A 22,739-nucleotide genomic window follows, 5' to 3' on the forward strand; every position below is an offset into this window, starting at 1 on the left:
ACGTGTCCCCCTGCTTAAGCCAGTACATGTCCAGGCCCGTCTGAAGTTTGCTAGAGAGCATTTGGATGATCCAGAAGAAGATTGGGAGAATGTCATATGGTCAGATGAATCCAAAATATAACTTTTTAGTAAAAACTCAACTCGTCGTGTCTGGAGGACAAAGAATGCTGAGTTGCATCCAAAGGACACCATACCTACTGTGAAGCATGGGGGTGGAAACATCATGCTTTGGGGCTGTTTTTCTGCAAAGGGACCAAGACGACTGATCCTTGTAAAGGAAAGAATGAATGGGGCCATGTATCGTGAGATTTTGAGTGAAAACCTCCTTCCATCAGCAAGGGCATTGAAGATGAAACGTGGCTGGGTCTTTCAGCGTGACAATGATCCCAAACACACCGCCCGGGCAACGAAGGAGTGGCTTCGTAAGAAGCATTTCAAGGTCCTGGAGTGGCCTAGCCAGTCTCCAGATCTCAACCCCATAGAAAATCTTTGGAGGGAGTTGAAAGTCCGTATTGCCCAGCAACAGCCCCAAAACATCCCTGCTCTAGAGGAGATCTGCATGGAGGAATGGGCCAAAATACCAGCAACAGTGTGTGAAAACCTTGTGAAGACTTACAGAAAACGTTTGACCTCTGTCATTGCCAACAAAGGGTATATAACAAAGTATTGAGATAAACTTTTGTTATTGACCAAATACTTATTTTCCACCATAATTTGCAAGTAAATTCATTAAAAATCCTACAATGTGATTTTCTGGATTTTCTTCCCTCATTTTGTCTGTCATAGTTGAAGGGTACCTATGTTGAAAATTACAGGCCTCTCTCATCTTTTTAAGTGGGAGAACTTGCACAATTGGTGGTTGACTAAATACTTTTTTGCTCCACTGTATGTGCTTCAGTCCCAGGCACGATTGAGGTAGATAGGAGGATATTTTAATGCCCAGGAGGAGGCTTTGAAGAGAGTGAAGCTGTGTGGCTGAGACACAGAGAGGAGACTTTTCACTGTGACAGACATCCACCCAGGGCTCAGTTTTCCCTCTCCCAGCCCAGCAGGCAAGCAGGCCTTGGGGTATGGGACTCCGCTGGGATGGGGGCTCAGGCATTAACCCCGTCTCTCTGGAAGGAGCGGCTCGCTGGAGCTCTGGTTCCCTTCCCTCCCCTCCATTAAGGGCGCACACACACTAACCTTGTGGGGACACAACATTCAGTCCCATTTAAAGTCCTCTTTTGCCTAAACCTAACCGTTACCCTAACCTTAACCCCAAAACCTAACCTTAGCCCCTGACCTTAAACCTAAAACTAACTCTAAACATCATTCAAACCCTATCACACACTAATTCTAACATTAACACTAAACCCCCTAGGAACAGCATTTGACCTTGTGGGGACAAAATCTCCCCAGTCAGTCAAATGTTTGTTCTTTTACTATTCTTGTAGGGACTTCTGGTACCCACAAGTATAGTTAAACACGTCCACACACACACACACACACACACACACACACATACAGTTTAGCTGTTAGGGCCCCTGTCAATAGAGAGAAGGGTCCGATCGATGGGAGCAAGGCAATGACGTGCTGACAGATAATAGACGGGTGTGTTCGCCAGCCTCTTGCAAGACTGCGTGTCAGATATCACAGATGCATGCTGTCAAAGTACTTAATGATGCCTGCTTTCCCCTGTTGCTGTCTCATGCGGCAGTCTTAATGTTATGTAAATGCTCCTGACAACAAACTGTCAAGCTCTGTTGATTTGTATCTGGGGGTTTGTTGTCACAAACACTCCCCTGACACCATGACCAACTTCACAGAAAACTGTGTACATTTAAGTGATTATGGAGTTACCCTTGTACCAATAATATGAAGCAAAAGTGCATTATTTAATCTAATATTGAAAATAGAGGTTGACCGATTAATTGGAATGGCCGATTAATTAGGGCCGATTTCAAGTTTTCGTGACATTCGGAAATCGGTATTTTTGGACACCGATTTTTTTTCCGATTTTTTTTTATTTATTTTAAATTTAAATTGTATTTTTACACCTTTATTTAATCTTTATTTAACTAGGCAAGTCTGTTGAGAACACATTCTTATTTTCAATGATGGCCTAGGAACGGTGGGTTAACTGCCAATTTCAGGGGCAGAACAATAGATTTTCACCTTGTCAGCTCGGGGGATCCAATCTTGCAACCGTACAGTTAACTAGTCCAATGCTATAACGACCTGCCTCTCTCTCGTTGCACTTCGTAAGTTGCTAGCTAGCATTAAACTTATCTTATAAAAAACAATCAATCAATCATAATCACTAGTTAACTACACATGGTTGATGATATTACTAGATATGATCTAGCGTGTCCTGCGTTGCATATAATCTGACTGAGCATACAATCATACAAGTATCTAAGTATCTGACTGAGCGGTGGTAGGCAGAAGCAGGCGTGTAAACATTCATTCAAACAGCATTTCCGTGCGTTTTGCCAGGAGCTCTTCAAGCCTATCAACTCCCGGGATTAGGCTGGTGTAACCGAAGTGAAATGGCTAGCTAGTTAGTGCGTGCTACTAGCGTTTCAAACGTCACTCACTTTCGGCCTGTGGTTGTTCCTCTTGCTCTGCATGGGTAACGCTGCTTCAGGGTGGCTGTTGTCGTTGTGTTCCTGGTTCGAGCCCAGGGAGGAGGGAGGAGAGGGACGGAAGCTATACTGTTACACACACTGGCAATACTAAAGTGCCTATAAGAACATCCAACAGTCAAAGGTTAATGAAATACAAATGGTATAGAGGGAAATAGTCCTATAATTCCTATAATAACTACAACCTAAAACTTCTTACCTGAGAATATTGAAGATTCATGTTAAAAGGAACCACCAGCTTTCATATGTTCTCAGCAAGGAACTTAAACGTTAGCATTCTTACATAGCACATATTGCACTTTTACTTTCTTTCACTTTGTTTTTGCATTATTTAAACCAAATTGAACGTTTCATTATTTATTTGAGGCTAAATTAATTTTATTGATGTATTATATTAAGTTAAAATAAGTGTTCATTCAGTATTGTTGTAATTGTCATTATTACAAATAAACAAACAAAACATCGGCCGATTAATCGGTATCGGCTTTTTTGGTCCTCCAATAATCGGTATCGGTATCGGCGTTGAATAATCATAATCGGTCGACCTCTAATTGAAAAGGATTAGAATATAGGCTACCAAAGAGTTATTTATTTTGTATCACTTTCCCAAAGCTTTATCAATACACCACAACATTAACAAAAGCTTGTTTTCAGATCTTTTGCTTTTTGCCCATGAATTCCATTTTCAGTAGCTAGAAAACACTAACGGGCTATGCTGCATTGATATATTTACACTGATCCTTTCTTGCAATGTTAAGAACATACGGGAACTGCAGAGAGAAAATCTGACATTTCAATTGGCATTATATTTCACTGAAGTTCTTGGCTGGGTGGCTCTCTGGCACTTTCAATGTCACATTCTTCACGTGGCTCCAAATATAGTGAGGATTATATTTAAATTATTTTTGCAATTCTGGTCGCTGTTCATTGGATATAGCTCTTTATTGATTATGATTTTAAAAGGCTTTAGGGAAAACAAGGGATTTATGTCTCAAGCTTTGCAGACAGTTGGTTATATCATTACTTGGCAAATTTTTCTGTTTATTTACCACTAACATTGTCACCTAAGCTGACATATTAGTTACGGTTACTTACAGTACAATGTGCTATATAAATGGTCCTCTGTAGCTCAGTTGGTAGAGCATGGTGCAACGCCAGGATAATGGATTTGATTCCTGGGACCACCCATACGTAAAATGTATACATGCAAGTTGCTTTAGATAAAAGCATCTGCTAAGTTTAGCCTACAGTATGTTACTAAATGTAACTGCGTTCGTCTGTTGAAAGAGAGTCGGACCAAAATGCAGCGTGGTGGTTACTCATGTTCTTTAATGAAATAGAACGATACATGAAATAACTAAATATATATACAAAACAACAAACGGAACGTGAAAACCTATACAGCCTGTCTGGTGAACAACTAACACAAAGACAGGAACAATCACCCACAAACACACAGTGAAACCCAGGCTACCTAAATATGGTTCCCAATCAGAGACAACGAGAATCACCTGACTCTGATTGAGAACCGCCTCAGGCAGCCAAGCCTATGCTCGACACCCCTAATCAGCCACAATCCCAATACCTACAAAAAACCCAATATGACAACACAATAAACCCATGTCACACCCTGCCTGAACAAATAATTAAAGAAAACACAAAATACTAAGACCAAGGCGTGACAGAACTCCCCCCTAAGGTGCGGACTCCCGGACGCACCTCAAAACCATAGGGAGGGTCCGGGTGGGCGTCTGTCCATGGTGGCGGCTCCGGCTCGGGACGTGGACCCCACTCCATTAATGTCTTAGTTCCTCCCCCTCGCGTCCTGGGATAGTCCACCCTCGCCGCCGACCATGGCCTAGTAGTCCTCACCCAGAACCCCACTGGACTGAGGGGCAGCTCGTGACTGAGGGGCAGCTCGTGACTGAGGGGCAGCTCGTGACTGAGGGGCAGCTCGTGACTGAGGGGCAGCTCGTGACTGAGGGGCAGCTCGGGACTGAGGGGCAGCTCGAGACTGAGGGGCAGCCCAGCACTGAGGGGAAGCTCAGCACTGGGGAAGCTCAGCACTGAGAGGAAGCTCAGGCAGGTAGTTGGTTCCGGAAGATCCTGGCTGGCTGGCGGATCTGGAAGAGTCTGGTTGACTGGCAGATCTGGAAGAGTCTGGTTGACTGGTAGATCTGGAAGAGTCTGGCTGACTGGCAGATCTGGAAGAGTCTGGCTGCTCCATGTAGACTGGCTGCTCTGGCTGCTCCATGCAGACTGGCAGCTCCATGCAGACTGACAGCTCTGGCTGCTCTATGCAGACTGGCAGCTCTATGCAGACTGGCAGCTCTGTGCAGACTGGCAGCTCTATGCAGACTGACAGCTCTGGCTGCTCCATGCAACCTGGCAGCTCTGGCTGCTCCATGCAGACTGACAGCTCTGGCTGCTCCATGCAGGCTGGCAGCTCTGGCTGCGCTGAACAGGCAGGAGGCTCCGGCAGCGCAGGAGAGGAGAAAGGCTCTGGCTGCGCTGAACAGGCGGGAGGCTCCGGCAGCGCTGGAGAGGAGAAAGATTCTGGCTGCGCTGAACAGGCGGGAGACTCCAGCAGCGCAGGAGAGGAGGAAAGCGCTGGCTGCGCTGAACAGGCGAGGCGCACTGAAGGCCTGGTGCGTGGTGCTGGAACTGGTGGTACTGGACCGAGGACACGCACAGGAAGCCTGGTGCAGGGAGCTGCTACCGGAGGACTGGTGTGTGGAGGTGGCACTGGATAGACCGGACCGTGCAGGCACACTGGAGCTCTTGAGCACCGAGCCTGCCCAACCTTACTTGGCTCGATGCCCACTCTAGCCCGGCTAATACGAAGGGCTGGTATGTACCGCACCGGGCTATGCACCCGCACTGGACACACCGTGCGCTCACTAGCATAACACAGTGCCTGCCCGGTCTCTCTAGCCCCCCGGTAAGCACAGGGAGTTTGCGCAGGTCTCCTACCTGGCATAGCCATGCTCCCTGTGAGCCTCCCCCCCCAATACATTTTTGGGGCTGACTCTCAGGCTTCCATCCGCGTCACCGTGCTGCCTCTTCATACCCGCGCCTCTCCGCTTTCCCCGCCTCCAGTTCTTCTTTGGGGCGTCGATATTCACCAGGCTGTGCCCAGGGTCCTTTTCCATCCAATATCTCCTCTCAAGTGTAACAACCTTTGCCATCCAAAACGTCTTCCCATGTCCATTCCTCCTTTCGCTGCTTCTGCTGCTTCTGCTGTCGCTGCCTGTCACCACCCTGCTTGGTCCGGGTGTGGTGGGTGATTCTGTAACGGCGTTCGTCTGTTGAAAGAGAGTCGGACCAAAATGCAGCGTGGTGGTTACTCATGTTCTTTAATGAAATAGTACGATACATGAAATAACTAAATATATATACAAAACAACAAACGGAACGTGAAAACCTATACAGCCTGTCTGGTGAACAACTAACACAAAGACAGGAACAATCACCCACAAACACACAGTGAAACCCAGGCTACCTAAATATGGTTCCCAATCAGAGACAACAAGAATCACCTGACTCTGATTGAGAACCGCCTCAGGCAGCCAAGCCTATGCTCGACACCCCTAATCAGCCACAATCCCAATACCTACAAAAACCCCAATATGACAACACAATAAACCCATGTCACACCCTAGCCTGAACAAATAATTAAAGAAAACACAAAATACTAAGACCAAGGCGTGACACTAAACTCAGCAAAAAAAAGAAATGTCCCTTTTTCAGGACCCTGTCTTTCAAAGATAATTCATAAGAATCCAAATAACTTTACAGATCTTCATTGTAAAGGGTTTAAACACTGTTCCCCATGCTTGTTCAATGAACCATAAACAATTAATGAACATGCACATGTGGAACGGTCGTTAAGACACTTAACTGCTTACAGACGGTAGGCAATTAAGGTCACAGTTCTGAAAACTTAGGACACTAAAGAGGCCTTTCTACTGACTCTGAACACCAAAAGAAAGATCCCCAGGGTCCCTGCTCATCTGCATGAATGTGCCTTAGGCATGCTGCAAGGAGTCATGACGACTGCAGATGTGGCCAGGGCAATAAATTGCAATGTCCGTACAGTGAGACGCCTAAGACAGTGCCACAGGGAGACAGGATGGACAGCTGATCGTCCACGCAGTGGCAGACCACGTGTAACAACACCTGCACAGGATCGGTACATCCGAACATCACACCTCCGGGGCAGGTACAACAACTGCCCGAGTTACACCAGGAACGCACAATCCTTCCATCAGAACTCAGACTGTCCGCAATAGGCTGAGAGAGGCTGGACTGAGGGCTTGTAGGCCTGTTGTAAGCAAGGTCCTCACCAGACATCACCGGCAACAATGTCACCTATGGGCACAAACCCACCGTCGCTGGACCAGACAGGACTGGCAAAAAGTGCTCTTCACTGACGAGTAACCGTTTTGTCTCACCAGGGGTGATGGTCGGATTTGCGGTTATCGTCAAAGGAATGAGAGTTGCACCGAGGTCTGTACTCTGGAACGGGATTGATTTGGAGGTGGAGGGTCCATCATGGTCTGGGGCGGTGTGTCACAGCATCATCGGACTGAGCTTGTTGTCATTGCAGGCAATCTCAACGCTGTGTGTTACAGGGAAGAACTCCTCCCTCATGTGGTATCCTTCCTGCAGGCTCATCCTGACATGAACCTCCAGCATGACAATGCCACCAGCCATTCTGCTCGTTCTGTGCGTGATTTCCTGCAAGACAGGAATGTCAGTGTTCTGCCATGGCCAGCGAAGAGCCCGGATCTCAATCCCATTGAGCACGTCTGGGACCTGTTGGATCGGAGGGTGTGGGCTAGGGCCATTCCACCCAGAAATGTCCGGGAACTTGCAGCTGCCTCTCACAGCAAGAACTGGCAAATCTGGTGCAGTCCATGAGGAGGAGATGCACTGAGGTACTTATTGCAGCTGGTGTCCACACCAGATACTGACTGCTACATTTGATTTTGATCCCCCCCTTTGTTCAGGGACACATTATTCCATTTTTGTTAGTCACATGTCTGTAGAACTTGTTCAGTTTATGTCTGTTGTTGAATCTTATGTTCATACAAATATTTACACAAGTTAAGTTTGCTGAAAATAAACGCAGTTGACAGTGAGATGACGTTTCTTTTTTTTGCTGAGTTTATAATCACATATTACCAGTGTTAGTGAAATGACTGTATCACCACCAGTGGTATATTGGAAGATAAACACATGTAAACTCTGTTTACGCCCTTTTATTGACCGCGAACTGAGACCAGCATTTTCCTGCCATTCCCCCCCCCCCTTTTTTCTTTTTACCACTTCTTCACTGATCACTACATGTAACAAGGCTTTTCCTGTTCAGATATCTGCCATTCATGTCCTCTGAGATTGACCGTCTGTGTAGTTTTCTGTTTTGCCGTGTTGATGTTCTCTTTTCATTCTCTAAATGAGATCCACGCAGCCTGAGATCAGAAGTGAGCGGCAATGGATGTCTGCAAATAAACATCAAGAAACTCAACTATTTATGGCGGACAAAGTTCCTTTGGATGTAAAACTATTTGTTTGTTCCTAATTGTTTCCCAGGATTAGTCCCGATCTTCACACATCCTACTCTGTAGATAATACATATCGACAGAGTAGTACTGAATACTGCTGAACTGCGGTTTTCGGAGAAGGACAATGTTGTCGATATGGTTTGAATAATGACTGGTAATTATTACAATGTCAATACTTTTGAGATATTCATGTCATATTTACCTAATCCCCTTCTTCTTGGCTGACAGGAAATCGTTGGTTCTCAATAGCATTCTGTAAAAGCACCTTGTCAAGTTGAACCGTGGGCCCCTCCTGTTAAATGTGTTTGTCTCCGGGAGAGTGGATCATTTGAATAATATACCCATGGAGAAACAATGCATGTTAGGGTTTGTCTCCGGGAGAGTGGATCATTTGAATAATGTTGAAATGGTGTATGGTAAATCAATATGATGGAGCAGCTGAGATGTGGCAGGTGTGGCTGGGCATGTGCCTCAGCATACAGATCCTCATTAGCTATCCCCAGTTAGCTAGCTATCTTAGCGCTCAATCTGGAACAGCTGATTGCATTTCAGGAGGTGCTAAATTGCCTCCGTGGGAAAACAAAGGAAATACAGGGAGATCCGATAGCTCCAATCAACTGGCTGAAAGGGCCTGCCACACAATGGCATACTGTGTCAGAGCTCTCTGTTGCTGTCAATTAACTGATATTATGTGGAGGCCATATCAAGTGGGTGTGTTATATCAAGACCTGTTTGAGTTATTTGAGACATAGAACACACTCTATAGCACTGATACAGTACAACAACACACATAGTATAGTCCACATAAGAAAATAGTATGATTTTCTACAGGTATACAAATTATAATTATAGTCTTTCCTCTGCTGTAAATGCTTTCAGTTGTTCGTCTGTACGTTTCTCTTCGTAAGTAAGAGTGAGTACTTTTAAGTATGTACAGTATGTCTGTGTGTGTCAGACACAATCTGTGGGAATGCAGCCACTGTCACCATTACTACAAAAAAGGCATCACAGTAAATTTGAACATGGAGGAGGGCAACTGTTTTAAGCCTGTCTGGAGGCCATTTCCTCAATTTTAAATGTATATTCTTGTAAACACAACAGCGTTCACAGAGAAAACGCCAAATTAATTTAGATAAATGAAAATAGAGCTCTTTATACAGTGTATTCAGAAAGTATTCAGACCCCTTGACATTTTCAATATTTTGTTACATTACAGCCTTATTCTAAAATTTATTAAATAGTTTTCCCCCCTCAACTCTACACACAATATCCCATAATGACAAGGCGAAAAATATTTTATTTAGAAATGTTTGCAAAAAACAAAACAGAATCACCTAATTTACATAAGTATTCAGACCTTTTGTTTCTGTTTCCATTGATCATCCTTGAGATGTTTCTACAACTTCATTGGAGTCCACCTGTGGTAAATTCAATTGATTGGACATGATTTGGAAAGGCACACACCTGTCTATATAAGGTCCCACAGTTGACAGTGCATGTCAGAGCAAAAACCAAGCCAAGAGGTCAAAGGAATTGTCTGTTGAGCTCTGAGACCAAATTGTGTCGAGGTACAGATCTGGGGAAGGGTACCAAAACATTTCTGCAGCATTGAAGCTCCCCAAGAACACAGTGGGCTCCATCATACTTAACTGGAAGAAGTTTGTAACCACCAAGACTCTTCCTAGAGCTGGCTACCAGGCCAAACTGGTCAATCGGGGGAGAAGGGCCTTGGTCAGGGAGGTGACCAACAACCAGGTGGTCACTCTGACAGAGCTCCAGAGTTCCTCTGTGGAGATGGGAGAACCTTCCAGAAGGACAACTATCTCTGCAGTACAGACGAAAACCACTCCCCAGTAAAAGGCACATGACAGCCCGCTTAGGATTGTCAAAAGGCACCTAAAGGACTCTCAGACCATAAGAAACAAGATTTTCTGGTTTGATGAAACCAAGATGGAACTCTTTGGCCTAAATGCCGAGCATCATCCCTGGAAGCATGATGGTGGCAGCATCATGATGTGTGGATGTTTTTCAGCGACAGGGATTGGGAGACCAGTCAGAATCAAGGAAAAGTTGAACGGAGCAAAGTAACGAGAGATTCTTTAGGAAAACCTGCTCCAGAGTGCTCAGAACCTCAGCCTGGAACAAAGGTTCACCTTCCACCAGGACAACGACCCTAAGCACAATGCCAAGACAATGGAGGAGTGGCTTCGTGACAAGCCTGAATATCCTTTTGTGGCCCACCCAGAGTCTGGACTTGAACCCGATTGAACATCTCTGGAGAGACCCGAAAAGAGCTGTGCAGCGACGCTCCCCATCCAATCTGACAGAGTTTGGGACTAAACGTGGAATAAGTGAAGAGGTCTGAATACTTTCCGAATGCACTGTATGACTATAGAGTATGTAAAAAAATATATATATATATTCAACAGTGCTACCGACAAATAGATAGGGCTTACTGAATGTATGACCTGACTGGTTGTAGCTTATACTTGGGGCCCAGAGTTTTTCCTGGTCTGGCCACTTAGTCAGAAACTCCTGGGGCAAACTATTTATAACATCAAGATGTTCAATCACTCTGTGACAGTCCTAGAAATTGGAATGTGTGCCATTGTTCCCCATATATCTGTAATCATGCTGGCATTAACACCATTGATAATGACTATACTAATATTGTTGCCAGCAAAGGTCTGTTCAGCCATAAGTCATGGTTAGTGCTAAATTTCCATCACTGGCAATAACTTAGGATGCTGAGGGATAAAAGGAGTTTTGTAGGAATCTGAATGTGTGGGAGTGAGATGACCTGATGTGCCCTGTGGATTCAGGCTTGGGTGTAGCTTTCTCTGACAGTAAGGTAGCATGATATCACATAATAGTTGTTTAATTGTCTGTGCCTCAACCTTTTAAACTTGACTAAGCTCTGTATCAGCTCCTCTGTGAAATAAGTTTGCACTGTGTGCTCACTTCATACTTTCCTACCACTAAACTATGAAAAGATGAGGTCTTTCAAGTTAATTTGTTGTTTATTCAGAGTAATCTAGCACAGCAGTATGGGGTCCTGATTATTTTACTCAGATAATTGCCTTTTGTCTTGGTTAGATAAAAAATATGAGCTACATGTAATGGAAGATCATAAGAGTGGAACATTACAGTATAGCTTAAACCACTTTTCTAAATGTTTTTCTGAGTGCCCAGTCTCACTCTGTACAATCCCACTTCTGACACCAGTGTAGCGACAGTTCAATGCCCCTTGCGGGTCTTTAGCCGGGATCTTCCATCCGGTAGGCAAGAATTAGCCCTTGATTGTGCAGTGACAAATTGTAGGTTTTGACCTCCCATTGCATTGTTTTTGTATCAAATTTTCATACATCACCACTGCGTGCCTATACATTCTCCCTCTGAAATTAAACCAGTCACATTAGGCTCAGAATGAACCTTTAATAATACTGGAGAAAGGAACTGCTGTACTACCATCAGAAATAATTAGTGTGATTGTGGAACTCACACACTTAAACATGGAGGAGTATCACACAAGGTCACAAGTATTCTTCTCGCCTTGCTGTGTGTGTGTGTGTGTGTGTGTGTGTGTGTGTGTGTGTGTGTGTGTGTGTGTGTGTGTGTGTGTGTGTGTGTGTGTGTGTGTGTGTGTCTGCTCCACTAACGTCTGTGCTGATCGTCTGAAATGGTACTGTGCTGGAGGGCAGGACTCCTGACATGGCAGACCTGATTGCCTTTCTGCCTGTGGAACTATCCCCATCGATCCTGTCACCCTCCTCTCCCTCCATCCCCTACTACATACACGGTGCTAGGGGAATCAATCGGCTACTATGGCATTCTTTGGTTGTAAGTCCTACACCGTGACAAATGACTTTACGATGAACCTGTTGTTCATCGTAAAACACTCTTTCATCCCACCGCCTGTCTTCTGACTCTGTCTGATCACACTGTGGCGTGGTGTAGCACCTGAGTGTGTGAAGAAACAGAGCTGCAGGGTGAGAGGATGTAGCCGTGGTGGCACAGTGCTACTGTGACCTCACTATGACCTTTCTGTCATGCCCTAATGCCAGGCTTGTAAACTAGTATTGACATGCTACTGTGACTCATACAGTTATACAGAATTTGAAGAAATGTATTAGATTGTAAAGATGATGTTTTCCAGACAGTTTGCCAAACTGAGCTGAGCTGAGCTGTACTGGGCTGGCCTAGTGGTTACATTGCCATCATCCTTGCTGGAATCATGTTGGAAAGCATAATATGAGAAGAAAATATCCAGCTAAGTACGGTTTGGGTCGGCCATATTGTGTGAATCAGTCATAGTTTTTATGCTGTGGTGGTGGAATCCAACCTTGGTTCATCCTCAAGAGGCTAATGGAAAAATATTATATTTCCAAACTAGAAAACAGCTTGTTGTCATTGCCAGTGTGCGTCAGCTAGGTTTTCATGTTGGCAACATATGGTCTCTTGAAAGAAGAGTCAATTTACCTGATTTTCACCGTCAATGGCAGAAAATCCAGCAGTAATAATAGTGAAACCAATTTTCTTTTAATAACAAAGATAGTGGCTGCAGTCCAAACTCAAAGTAGGCAGTCCTCTGCCCTAAACCCTCAGTCCTTGAATGACGCTTTACATCATCACATCCAAGTGTACCTTAAATGTCCCCTGCCCAAGCATGGGAGAGTGATGATCAGAGAGGCAACGTCCTTGGTGGAAATCGTGAAGTAAAGACAACCAACCTAAAGCTATTAATGTACCTAGCAAGCCAACGTAGCTAGATAGCACTCCTGTCAGGTAGCTAGCTACCCATAGCTGGCAAGCTAGTTTTATAGTTTGGTAATTTATTCCAATACATTTCAGAATCCCCCCCCCCAAAAAAATGGTTTAGTTAGCTATGTTTTATTGGTGCTTCACTACGAGTCTAAGCGAATTTGCCAATGCTAAAATCTATTTCATAGATTAAACTACCATTCAAAAGTTACTGGTTACTTAGAAATGTCCTTGGTTTTGAAAGAAAAGCAAAAAAAAATGTGTCCATTAAAAATAACATCTAATTGATCAGAGATACAGTGTAGACATTGTTAATGTTGTAAATGACTATTGTAGCTGGAAACACAATGTGCCATTGGAACACAGGAGTGATGGTTGCTGATAATGGGCCTCTGTACGCCTATGTAGATCTTCCATAAAAAATCTGCCGTTTCCAGCTACAATGGTAATTTACAACATTAGCAATGTCTACACTGCATTTCTGATCAATTTGATGTTATTTTAATTGACAGAAAATGTGATATTCTTTTAAAAACAAGGACATTTCTAAGTGACCCCAAACCTTTAAACGGTAGTGTATATATTGTTTAACAAGCTAGCGTCATAATTTAACACTTCACGGTCACCGGAATTGGACACGTGACGACAGTTTGCATTGAATTGTGGGTCATTTCTACGCCTCAAGTGAATGAAGTTCTTCATTAGCTCCCTCAAGCTGGGCCGAGGGGGCAACGTTTGAATTGCACCTCAACTTAAAATGGCAATCAAACTGCATCCGGTTTCGACAGGGATTCTCCCGAAGGAAAGTGGCTAGTGTGGGATTCTCCCGAAGGAAAGTGGCTAGTGTGAGGGATGAGGGTGTAAGAATAACGTGTTTGGACTGCAGCCAGTGTGTCACGAACAACATTGAGAGGTTATTCTGCAGTGGAAGGATTACTCCAACAGTAGCTGGGATGGGGAGAAGTCTTTCCTTAATAGAGCGCTGCTCTGCATTTTGAACAGCACTATCAACAAGGCAGGTCCTACAGGCCTTAGTTTTGTAACACCTGGTCTACTGTTCAGTCATGTGGTCAGGTGCCACAAAGAGGGACTTAAGAAAATTGCAATTGGCTCAGAACAAGGCAGCATGGCTGCCTTTGGATGTACGTACACTGTGAGCTAACATTAATAATATGCATGTAAATCGCTCCTGGCTGTGTGTGAGATGTATTGACATGTTGAATGTACCGAGCTGTCTGTTTGAACTACTGGCACACAGCTCGGACACCCATGCATACCCGCACAAGACATACCACCAGAAGTCTCTTCACAGTCCCAAAGTCCAGAACAGACTATGGGAGGCGCACAGTACTACATAGAGCCATGACTACATGGAACTCTATTCCACGTCAAGTAACTCGCGCCAGCTGTATTAGAAAACACCTTATGGAACACCTTAAAAAAAAAATTAGAAAACACCTTATGGAACAGCAGGGACTGTGAAGCAACACAAACATAGGCACAGAACCAGGGTGTCTGTAGTGACGCCTCACGCACTGAGATGCGGTGCCACAGACCGCTGCATCACTCGGGAATCCAGCCAGTGTGTTGACACAGTATGTGGTAGTAGAGTCGGGGCCCGAGGGCACACACTTAATATGTTGTGAAACCGTTTCTGAAGTTATTGTAATGTTTAAAAAATGTTATAACTGCCTTAATTTTGCTGGACCCCAGGAATCCTCATTAGCTGTTGCCTTGGCAGCAGGTAATGGGGATCCATAACAAATACAAATTGCTCCTTTGCCTATACTTTGTCATTTATCAAAGAGGTTGTTTTGCTGTGTTTTTGTTACTTGCTTGGTAATGAAATGTGTTGGTTTTAATTGGAATAAATTAATTAACGTCCATTTAGAATCACATTATTTCAGTTGAAAGCTCAGAAAGGAAATGTACTGTTTTCCCCACTTTATCATTGTTCAGTGCAGAATTTAAAGGACTCTTATGTTCAGCTCAGCATGAAGCCTGAGACTCACTTGACTTCACTAATGTTCCCGATCCAGTGGTATAGGTTCTGACGTGTGTTGTTTGGCTGTATTTAACAGTGTCGTTCCTATGTCCCAGTGGTTTGGCACTGATTAAACGGTTGAGGACTCTTCTACTGAGTGGTGTTTGAGGGTGTAACATGCGACTTAGTTAAGCTACTGATGTCCTTCATAGTTTGTTGATGTGTTTTTGGGTTGAAGTCATTTTAAATGGCTTTTTTTATTTACGTATTGGCAAAGCAGATGTACAAACCTAGGTCGCCGTCGTTCTACGGCTTACGTTTGAATAAATTATGAATTTACTTGGCTAGATATTTACAAAAGCAATTAGGGTACCACCTGGGCCTGCGATCAGCAGCCTTCTGATCACACACCGCATTCCATCTATTAGTGCCTCATACCACCACCACCACCCACACACACCCACACCCCACACACACACACACACATAGTTACAAGCAAATCAACTGGAAAATGAAGGCTTCTCCAAAACAACTTGGCAACTCCAGTAACGTTGCCTATTTTCTATTCACCTCATACTCACCTTTGAGGGTGAGTGACTGTTAAGTTCTTAACAATCAGCATCTTTCTCAAAATAGAGATTCAGTGAGGGCCACACCACTAGTTCTTTTTTGCTGCTGTGAACTGCACAAACCCACTGTCATTTCATTTTTTTTATGACAACACTCAATGAACCTGACAAAGGATATCTTGAACCACTGTTAAATGTAACCAATTGCTCAAGGGAATATACTGTTGATATCATAACAGTTGTTTCTTTGTTTCCAGAAGGATGCTTACAAATTCCACACAACTCATGCTAATGATTTAGCAGGGAAATTGTGCTTACAGCTAACACCTGTTGAGTCAGTTAACATACCCCTGAGAAAAGCAGCATATTCATTGGAGCTGATTGTGCCTATATTTCCAGATAATTTGTTTTGGGCAACGTCACATTAGTACTTTTATTATATTTTTCATTTTAGGATTTAATTCTTCGCAGTGCACTGAGAACATCAGGAAACGTTTAATTTCCCCCATTTCAAAAAATGTAAATAGCATTGAAATACTCTCAAATCAGGTTGACTAATATACATGTAACTGCCAAAATAATGGAAACCCCCAACATAAAGTGTCTTAACAGCTTCAATGCGCCTTGCCATAGATTCTACAAGTGTCTGGAACTCTACTGGAGGCTTCCATGAGAAATTCCATCATTCGGTGAAAACACTGTATCAGGCGTCGCTCCAGAATCTCCCAGAAGTGTTCATTTGGGCTGAGATCTGGTGACAGACACACACACACACAAAATATCAAAACACATGCTCGTAAAGCAGGGCAGGATGTCAACAAGGCTACTTGACTACAAACAAACTATAACCTTGTGACAAGTCTCTTTTGTGAAAAAGTTGCTCCTCTCATTTAGATTGCATGTGTTGCTCTAAAGATGTCCCCTCAGAATAGGAAATCCCTTGTGACTGGCAGCTATGGATTAACCTGTGTGTGTGTCGCAGGGGGCCTGGCTGTCTATTCTATGGCAGGTAGATGAGTCAACAACTTAGCGACCGCTGTCCATGGTCTTGAAGCTAGCTAGGCCCTACTGCAGGGATCAACTAGATTCAGCCACGGGGCAATTTTTTCATGAGAGGTTGGTCAGGAGGCTGGAACATAATTACAAATCATTTGTAGACTGCAAATTGACCAAATTGTCCATTAAAATGACATCAAATTGATCAGAAATACAGTGTAGACATTGTTAATGTTGTAAATGTCTATTGTAGCTGGATTTTTAATGGAATATCTACATAGGCGTACAGAGGCCCATTATCAGCAACCCTCACTCCTGTGTTTCAATGGCACATTGTGTTAGCTAATCCAAGTTGATCCAAGTTTATCAACACCAGTCTCAACGTCAACAGTGAAGAGGAACTCCGGGATGCTGGCATTAGGTTGTACAACATCACAACATTAACTATGTTTACACTGTATTTCTGATCAATTTGATGATATTTTAATGGACAAAAAATTTGCTTTTCTTTCGAAAACAAGGACATTTCTAAGTGACCCCAAACATTTGAACGACAGAGTATGTCCAACAATTTATTTTTGCTCAGAAAACATGGGGGAACCTTGCCCTAGTGATTCACACCAGCCTCGTGGCAGAACATGTTTCTGTGTGTGGACAATGGTCCTCTGGGAATGCATGTGTCTGCTTTCCTTTCAGTTACACCACATTGACCATGAACAAGTACATGTGCCAAAGTCAAGTTGTGCCAGTTCTTGGTCCTGTGTGTGGACATGTTTTACATTGTCTCTTTGACAAGGTCTGATCATGTCATCTTTCCTTTCATTTACACCATGTGAAACCATCTCAATGGAACGTAGACAATGTTAACATTGTCTATGTTCCACAGTCATGTCCGTCCAGGTTTATACGGGTGGTCATGCTTCCTACAGTGTTGTGCTACTGCCTGCTTACACACCAACTCACTCACTCTACCAATGAACCAAGGTCATCTGGCTGGCTGACTGGCCACACTCCTGACTGTGGTTATGTCTATCAATTGTCAGGGTTTCAGCTCTACTAATGTAGGCTAGCAGGTGTGCGTAATTCCTCATCCTCAGCCCTCACCTGTCAAGGAGGAATGATTGTTCCTAATATGGATTTCGTACAGCTCACAATCCCGGTAGTGTGAGACTGGTGCATGTGCGGCATGCAAATCTGATTTGTTTTAACAATCCGCTATGAGTTGTCGTTCTCTGACTGTCTATGCAGTAGCAGTGCTTTGGTAAGCTCACTGTGGATGCTAATCCAGGGGGGAAAAAATCATATTACAACCTATGTGTTGTGATAATTGCATTGTTTTTGCCATAACCTGTTAGTTCATATGCCTTGACACCATGATATAAAGGCCTAAGGCTAGACAATAAGAAGAGACAGCGGTAGAATAAACTTAATCTGTCTGGTGAAGTCCACAAAACATATTGCATGACCTACATTGTGGTCATGTGAGGTAATGTTTCCGACATTTCTGGACTACTAAACAACTATTGATTTAGAACGACGGAGAGTTACTGCAAGTCGCAAAGAAAACAGGAGCTGCCTCCACTATTCAAGCAGCCATTGAACACTTTAACATCATCTAATCACCTATGCTTAGTCTAATACAGTGACAACTAAAAGATACCAATTTAGTCCAATCAACGTAAGCTAAGTATGTGGCTGTCCATGGTACTGATTTCTGTGTGTGTGCGCATGTGTGAATGCACGCATGAGTGAGTGCAAGTAGAATAAACATGTTGACTCACCCTACTTGTAGAGGAACGCCAATGACTAAATGGTATATGACTCTGTAATATAGTATACACTTTTAGTTTTTGTTGTCCTAGGCTACCTGGCTAAAATGCTTGCTGCTAGCCTAACTTACTTTCATTGGCAATGATGCGCCAGGACAGCTAGTTAACATTTGCATACTAGATCTAGATCAACCTGGTCTCAGAGCATTTTGTATTACTCTGTAACTAAATCCGAGACACTTCCTTTAGTATGATATGTTACGTTTCGTATGGTACAGTTGAAGTCGGAAGTTTACATACACCTTAGCCAAATACATATAAACTCTTATCCAGAGCGACTTACAGTAGTGAGTGCATACATTTGAATACTTTTTTCATACTTATCCCCCATGGGAATTGAACCCACAACCCTTGCGTTTGGAGATTGTCCCCATCATGGCAGATTCTTTTTAGGTCTCAATTGTCCTATTTGTGTTCAAAGAAAAGGTTTGGGTATTTCGATGACAGTTTTCAAAATCATGTTTCTTCCAAACAATTAGTGGACAGACTTATATAGATATATATATATATATATATATGTTTACCTACACCTTAGCCAAATACATTTAAACTCAGTTTTTCACAATTCCTGACATTTAAACCTTGTAAAAAATTCCCTGATTTAGGTCAGTTAGGATCACCACTTTATTTTAAGAATGTGAAATGTCAGAATAATAGTCGAGAGAATGATTACTTTCAGCTTTTATTTCTTTCATCACATTCCCAGTGGGTCAGAAGTTTACATACACTCAATTAGTATTTGGTAGCATTGCCTTTAAATTGTTTAACTTGGGTCAAACGTTTCAGGTTGCCTTCCACAAGCTTCCCACAATAAGTTGGGTGAATTCTGGCCCATTCCTACTGACAGAGCTGGTGTAACTGAGTCAGGATTGTAGGCCTCCTTGCTCGCACATGCTTTTTCAGTTCTGCCCACAGATTTTCTATAGGATGAGGTAAGGGCTTTGAGATGGCCACTCCAATACCTTGACTTTGTTGTCGTTAAGCCATTTTCCAAAACTTTAGAAGTATGCTTGGGGTCATTGTCAATTTGGAAGATCCATTTGCGACCAAGCTTTAACTTCCTGATTGATGTATTGAGATGTTGCTTCAATATATCCACATCATTTTCCTACCTCATGATGCCATATATTTTGTGAAGTGCACCAGTCCTTCCTGCAGCAAAGCACCCCCAAAACATGATGCTGACACCCCCGCGCTTCACGGTTGGGACGGTGTTCTTCGGCTTGCAAGCGTCCCCTTTTCCTCCAAACATAACGATGGTCATTATGGCCAAACAGTTCTATTTTTGTTTCACAGACCAGAGGACATTTCTCCAAAAAGTACGATCTTTGTCCCCATGTACAGTTGCAAAGTCTGGCTTTTTTATAGTGGTTTTGGAGCAGTGGCTTCTTCCTTGCTGAGTGGCCTTTCAGGTTATGTTGATATAGGACTCGTTTTACTGTGGATATAGATACTTTTGTACCTGTTTCCTCCAGCATCTTCACAAGGTTCTTTGCTGTTGTTCTGGGATTGATTTGCACTTTCCGCATCAAAGGACTTTTATCTCTATGTGATAGAACGCGTCTCCTTCCTGAGCGGTATGACGGCTGCGTGGTGCCATGGTGTTTATACTTGCGTACTATTGTTTGTACAGATGAACGTGGTACCTGCAGGCATTTGGAAATTGCTCCCAAGGATGAACCAGACTTGTGGAGGTCTAAAACTTTTTTTCTGAGGTCTTGGCTGATTTCTTTTGATTTTCCCATGATGTCAAGCAAAGAGGCACTGAGTTTGAAGGTAGGCCTTGAAATACATCTACAGCCTATCAGAAGCTTTTAAAGCCATGACATCATTTTCTGGAATTTTACAAGTTGTTGAAAGGCACAGTCATCTTAGTGTATGTAGACTTCTGACCCACTGGAATTGTGATACAGTGAATTATAAGTGAAATAATCTGTCTGTAAACAATTGTTTGGAAAATTACTTATGTCATGCACAAAGTAGATGTCCTAACCGACGTGCCAAAACTATAGTTTCACAAGAAATTTGTGGAGTGGTTGAAAAACGAGTTTTAATGACTCCAACCTAAGTGTATGTAAACTTCCGACTTCAACTGTATGTATTAACCTGTGGATGTTCATCACCAATGATTTTATGATATTTTACAAATTACAATTCGTATTATATGTTACGGAGGAGGAGGAGGGGGGCACGGCTCTGTTGCGACCTGCAGTGTGTGTGATGTTTGGTGTGGCGTTGTTTTAGGTTTTTAATTTGTACACTTAGTTTACAAACAATCTGCCAACCATGGACGTAGTGACTGATCTTGTTGATTGTGTACATACCCGCTACGAACAGACTAAATTATGAAAACACTGCTGGCAGCGGAATCCAATACAGCAGAGAGTTCTTACTACAATGCAACTCAAATACGAACACGATGGATATCCCAATGGCCCATCTAATACACGATTGTCTGCGAGTGGATTACAAGCCCAAATGCAAACGTGGAAAACGCGGGGGATTCAGACAAAGACTTAAAACATTTAAGAACAATCTTCCCTTACCCACCACCTTGCTGATTAATGCCCAGTCACTGAGGGGGAAAGCGGATGAGTTGTCAGCAAATTCGCGCTTCCAACACGAATATCGGGAGGCCTGTTTGCTGGCGTTTACTGAGATTTGGCTGGATGACAGAGTCCCGTACAGAGAAGTGGAGCCGGCCGGCTTCACTCTGGTCAGAGCGGACCGTGATCTGACAGTCACAGGGAGCGGGGGCCTCTGCCTGCTTGTCAGGGACCAGTGGTGTAAATCGATCCTGGTAGGAGAGACACTCTGTACCCCCGACATTGAACTGCTTTCTGTGTCACTGCGACCTTACTATCTGCCCTGTGAGTTCCCCCAATTGTTTGTTACCGTTGTGGACATTCAACCTAAAGCTAATATAACAAAGGCATCAGAGATTATTTATAATCTGTCACAGAAACTGGAATCCACCTCCCCGACGCACCCACATTTATTTTAGGGGATTTTAACAACTGTACCTTGCACAAAGTCTTGCGCACATACCATCATTATGTGAAATGTCACACTAGGAAAAATAGGACTCTTGACTTGTGCTATGGGACAATACCAAAGGTGTTCTCTGCCACCACCAGACCTCCCCTGGGGACATCAGACCACAATGTGGTCTACCTCAGGCCAACCTACTGTCGGCTCCTGGAGACGGAGAAACCCACAGTTAAAACTGTCCAGATCTGGAATGACAACAGTATCACTTGTCTCCAGAGTGTTTTGACTGCACTATGTGGGAGGTATTTGGTCTCCAGGGGTGTTTTGACTGTACAATGTGGGAGGTATTTGGTCTCCAGGGGTGTTTTGACTGTACAATGTGGGAGGTCTTTAGTCTCCAGGGGTGTTTTGACTGTACAATGTGGGAGGTATTTGGTCTCCAGGGGTGTTTTGACTGTACAATGTGGGAGGTCTTTAGTCTCCAGGGGTGTTTGACTGTACAATGTAGGAGGTATTTGAGGACAGCAGCTCTGATCTGGATGAACTCACAGATGTTATTTCAGACTATGTAAACTTCTGTGTTGAGTCAGTTGTGCCTACTAAGACCTGCAAAATCTTCCCTAACAACAAGCCTTGGGTATCAAAACATCTAAAATCACTACTTGATAGGAAGAAGGCAGTTTATGCTGGGGGTGATAGACAGGCTTTAAGAGATGTACAACGTGAGATCAAAAGACAGATATTGGTGGACAAGGAGGCATACAAGCAAAGGGTGGAGAGGACCCTCTCCTCATGAAACGCAAGGGTGGCCTGGCAAGGGATTAAATCCATGGCTAGTGCCCCCCATATAGGCAGGGGGAAAAACAGTGCTGACCTTGGGGGATATGAGGGCCAGAACATGGCTAATGAACTGAATGTACAGACCTGATCTACAAAAAGAGCCAACAGAGACTGTACTTTCTAAAAAAAAGTTGGGTTCTTTTAATATAGACTGTACTATACTGATTCTGTTTTACAAATCCTTTATTGAGAGTATTTTAACTTTTTGTATTGTTTGTTGGTTTGGCAATGCCACTGTCAGCCAGAGAAACATGCTGAGAAGGATTATCACCACAGCAAGCAAGGTACTTGGAGTCAAACAGACAGGCCTGGATGAGATCTTTAAGGTCAGGGCCCTCCGTAAGGCTCACAAAATAATTTTAGACCCAAGTCACCCCCTGTACCTGGACTTTGAATTACTCCCCTCTGGGCGCAGGTATAGGGCACCCCTCAGCAGGAAAAACAGAACGAGTCAATCATTTGTGCCAGGTGTGATATCCCTCCTAAATAGCTTGGGGAATGTTCCCATTGACGCAGGCTAGTCTTTTCTTCTTTTTTATTTAATGTTTTATTTCTAATTTCTTACTATTATTATT

The sequence above is a fragment of the Oncorhynchus nerka genome, linkage group LG14 (genome assembly GCF_034236695.1).
Source record: "Oncorhynchus nerka isolate Pitt River linkage group LG14, Oner_Uvic_2.0, whole genome shotgun sequence".
NCBI lineage: Eukaryota > Metazoa > Chordata > Actinopteri > Salmoniformes > Salmonidae > Oncorhynchus > Oncorhynchus nerka.